The following is a 4989-nucleotide window of genomic DNA, read 5'->3' as shown; positions in this document are numbered from 1 at the left end:
TTTAGTGTGTTTTTATTCTTTAGATTTACATTTTATCACTCTTCATTTAATTGTCACATAAGAATGAAATATGTTTTTTTTCATTTACACCTCTCACAAGAATGTACATGTATATATTGTGTTGTAAAACTTAGAATTAGAGTTTTACATGTACTCTTACATCCTTTGAGACAACCATCAATATCCAATATGTTTAAGTTCCTTCCTGAAACCTATAAACAAAACACAAGAAAAGTGATGTTTGGGAAGTGTTCTTGGTTTAATCTCCTAAGTTTAATCGCTAAATGACCAATAATGGCTTTCCACCAAGAAGGTGTACAAAATGCAGAACCTATATCGGTTGGATGTTTTATCCAACACTAAATATTTATGCCTTTTTTATGGTAAATTGCCATGCTTAAATTCTGTAGAATCTTGCAGACAAAAATAGCAAAACAGACATTAAAAATAAAACCAAAACATTTATTCACTTTTAGCACCATAGAGCATAGCTTATAGTAGCTTTAAGTACCCAACCACGTTTTTTTTTGATATATCACCACCTGATTGCAAAACAGCAATCAGAACAAGTTGTTTATCAGAATTTAATTATTAATGAATTTTTGATGTGGAAATTTGGATCTTAAAAAACACCACTTTTCTCAAAAAAATAATAAAAAGCATACATATCCAATTACTATGCAAATAATTATGATTCAGAAAAAGACTTTTAACCACAATTTAAACAACCTCAGATTTTGATATACCGGGTAAAAAGCAACACATTCATGCTAAATATTTCCAAAGGCAAAAAATTTGAAGACATTACTATTTTACAAAGTTGTCTCCCATGACAAACACTTGTACATATCATAGGAAACACCTTAATTAAAATGCTTTTTTTTGTGTGTGCAAAATAGACAATCCAACAACTCCCAATGAGTGTAGATACCTTTCCTGTATGTAGTTCTGTAAGATATGATTATTTCAATTTAATTTGTTATACACATAGACTCTAAATGGTTTGTTATCAGAAATATTTAAATGATTTAAAATGAAGTTCCTTTTAAACGTACATGTACTCCTTTTGATAACAAACATGAATAAATCCTTCATTTTGATAAATAAACAGACAACTTAATCTTAAATAACATGCATGGGATTAAGAATTATAAACACACATAGGATGCATGAAGTTATCGGATATTAATTGTATAATAAAAGAAGGTTGTATGGTATATATAATCAACAGGGTGTGATCTTGTGCTACTACACATGTATTATTAAAAAGTTGAAAAAAAAAACAACAAAAAAACAACATGCCAAATGAAAACAAGTCTGGATTCAAATCTAGAGACATGATCAAATGTCAATCAACTTGTTGACATTTTTAATGCAATATGTCTAACCTAGATAAAGGTAGAAACTTTTGTTTTCTGTGACATTAGTTAGGCATTTGCTATCACCAATGTCAAGTCCTTGTTCATTCACCCACAAACATACAAATCCTTATTCCCCCTATTTTCTTTGATAACCATCCACTAAGACAACAGAACTGTCACAAACATATAGGTTTAACTTTAATGATAAGATTCGGTCTATGACAAATGTGTTTAGACAGTAGACAAATTATACAATGCTGGTGTAGCATATTTCAAGTGTAGTAAGCGTGAACAAATTACAAAAACTTCAGAATACAAAACAAGCAAGTGCTATGTTAATGAAAAATATCAATAAGCAATTGTGTATTAACAGGTATTGTTTTGTCCTAACTCTAAAAGTCAGTGTGACCTACTTTTGTATAAATTGGCATAATAAGACAATGAACATTGACATCTTGAGTGATGGATGCTGAATCTGAATTATGCAAAATAGGGTCACAGTGACCAGAATTTCGAATAATTGCAATAGGACGATGCAAATTGACATCAGGGATGAGAAATAGATGATGAACTGGAATTTTGCAAAATGAAGTCACTTTTATCCTTATGTACGTGAGTATTTTGAAGGTAACGCTGCTGTATCATTCGGTATGTTGTTGTAAACTTTTCAATGACCTTAATAATTTCAGTAATCACTTTACTCAATTCTCTCTACAAATAAAACAAATATTTTTCTTGACAAATCAATCAAGAAACCAGTCTAAATATATCATTTATGGAACATTAACTGGACCATCGTGCTATGAGGCCATAGGCCTCTTGTTCCAGCATATCATTTGAAGATGAATTAAGACATTCTAATGCAACGATAAATTCTGCATTCATTGAAAATATCAGAGAAGTAGGCTTGTAATGATAACTCCTAAATAACATACCACTTAAACACACCAAGCCACAGAATTCACACCTCAATTATACACTTTGTACTGCCTTTCAGCAACATCTCCAACAGAATATGGTTATTGTAAAAATACAATAACATCTTTGAAGTAGAAACAACAAACACTAAAACTAGAAAATATATATGTAAATATATATAATGCTTTATCGTTTTCACATCAGAGTTAAAAAGTCTAATGATATATGTACTTTGAAGACATAAAAACATTTTAAAACCATATTTAGGTGTCCATGGAATTAATGAGGTTTAGAGTATTCAATATTAGTGAAATGGACTAGATGGTAAGAGTAAAAAACTATCTTACATTTCATTATTTATCAAAGAGTGAAGTATATTGCCAATATATACACAGTATATTGCCATTTTAGCACCAATCAACATGTCTTAAGCATAAATATTTAAACAAACTGTATACACATGTGACATTAAATGTGTAAACAAAAACTAATGAGCAAAAGTAAACAATAACTTAGCGTAACAACCTGTCATGTTATCTATATGACCTTCACAATAACCAATAAAAACAGACTGGATATAACTAAAATAAAACAATGGAGTTTTTGTTATTAATTAAATATTTTTTAATGATATTCGAAACTTAATTGGTAGTTAAGCTAACAATAGAATATCCATGTATATGCATGCAATTAGTACCCAGGATGTTACATATCTCATTAAACAAGAGGCCCAGAGGGCCTGCATACATTCAGCTCACCTGGTTGATTTTAGAAAGCGTTTTTAAAGATACAACAAATGAATGGGAACTGAAGAGTGAGAAAAGGCTGCATGATCAGCAATACTACATACAGTTAGAGGGTAGTGATCTCAGCAGTTTAAACAATACAAGAAGTCATCCATAGTAATTAAGTCAAATTGCTCCCCTTGGCCCCTTGGGATCAGCCCCATCATTTGTATAAATTTGAATCCCTGCCACCTAGGGATGTTACCACTGGAATATAAATATCATTCATTGCTTACTTTCAGAGAAGAAGTCGTTAATATCACTTGCCAAATGGACCCCTTTTGACCCCGCCCTAAAGACCTCTGAGGGGTCAGACCTGGCATTTGTATGAACTTGAATTCCAGCCCCATAGGAATGCTCCCTTCCAAACTTTGGTTAAATTCTGATCAGTGGTTAAGAAGAAAAAGTCAACTGTTGACGGCGGACGCCGGTGTAACATTGAAAATTGACCCCCGTGGAAAAACGTTGAAAATGGAACCGGGACGCCATGGAAAACTGACTCTACTGTTGAAAATGGACCCCATCAGGTCTCTCTTATCCACGTGTAGCCTGTTGATAACGGAACCCGTTGAAAAGTGAGCCACATGTACATGTTGCTCTGCATAACAGCACTGTTATAAAATACAAGTCTGTATACAATTTAACAAGCATAAAATATTGATCGATATTAACAATTAACAATTCGATCTTTGGTGACCCATATAATGACCTTTGGTATATCTTCAAATTGTAATACGGTATACATATAAAATGTAATCGATATTGATCAACATTGATAAACAATTTGACCTGTGACATTTAGTGACCCATATTATGACCTTTGGTACAACTTATCACTATGATAAGATATTGATATAACACGTACACGATATTAATCGACACTGATTAACAATTTGACCTTTGGTGACCCATATAATGACCTTTGGTATAACTCATCGATGTTATCAGATATGCATATGACATGTACACGATATTGATCGACATTGGTTGATAATTTGACCTGTGACCTTTGGTGACCAATGATGACCTTTAGTTTATCTTCAAACTGTAATATGATATACATGTAAATTGTATACGATATTGATCGACATTGATTGACAATTTAACCTTTGACAATTGGTGACCATATAATGACCTTTGGAATAACTTGTCACTGTTATCAGATACGCATATGACACGATATTGATCGACATTGATTGACAATTTGACCTGTGACCTTTGGTGACCCGTATAATGACCTTTGGTATATCTTCAAACTGTGATATGATATGCATATAAAATGTATACGATATTGATCAACATTGATTAACAATTTGACATGTGACCTTTGGTGACCGTATAATGACCTTTTTTTAAAAATTATGACTTATATAAGTTTATTTCTATTACTTTTGACATCATGTCTCGCCTGCTTTGTAGAAACCAATGACATTAGGTCTCAAATTGTGCATAATTACTGATAACCGTCGCCAAATTTTCATAGATGATAATGCCAGTTCTTGAGCATTGTTGTTTCCTTGTGATTTAATATAGCATAATTATGCTACACAGTTATCGATGTTGATATATATAATTACTTATGACATCATTTTCCATACTTAATGAATGTAACGATGACTTCATATCTCATTTACCACATGTTTATACAATGTATACTGTAGTTACCAATGACGTCACTGCTGACACAATGTCTCATATTCTAAATCTATGATATTGCCCATTATATATTTCTTATGGTTTTTGGTGCATGGACTAAAAAAATGAGAAATGGTTATTTCTTATTGAGCATTAATGTTATGACAGTTTAGATTTATTTGATGCAAAAGCTTATGAAAGCTTCCGTTGCAAAGAGTGTTTATAATGCACATACATATACAGTAAACCCCCACTTACTCGAATTCGTGCGGACCTGATCGAGGTTCGAG

This window comes from Pecten maximus, chromosome 9 (assembly GCF_902652985.1).
Source record: "Pecten maximus chromosome 9, xPecMax1.1, whole genome shotgun sequence".
NCBI classification, from domain to species: Eukaryota; Metazoa; Mollusca; class Bivalvia; order Pectinida; family Pectinidae; genus Pecten; species Pecten maximus.
Note: the sequence above shows the minus strand (reverse complement) of the source record.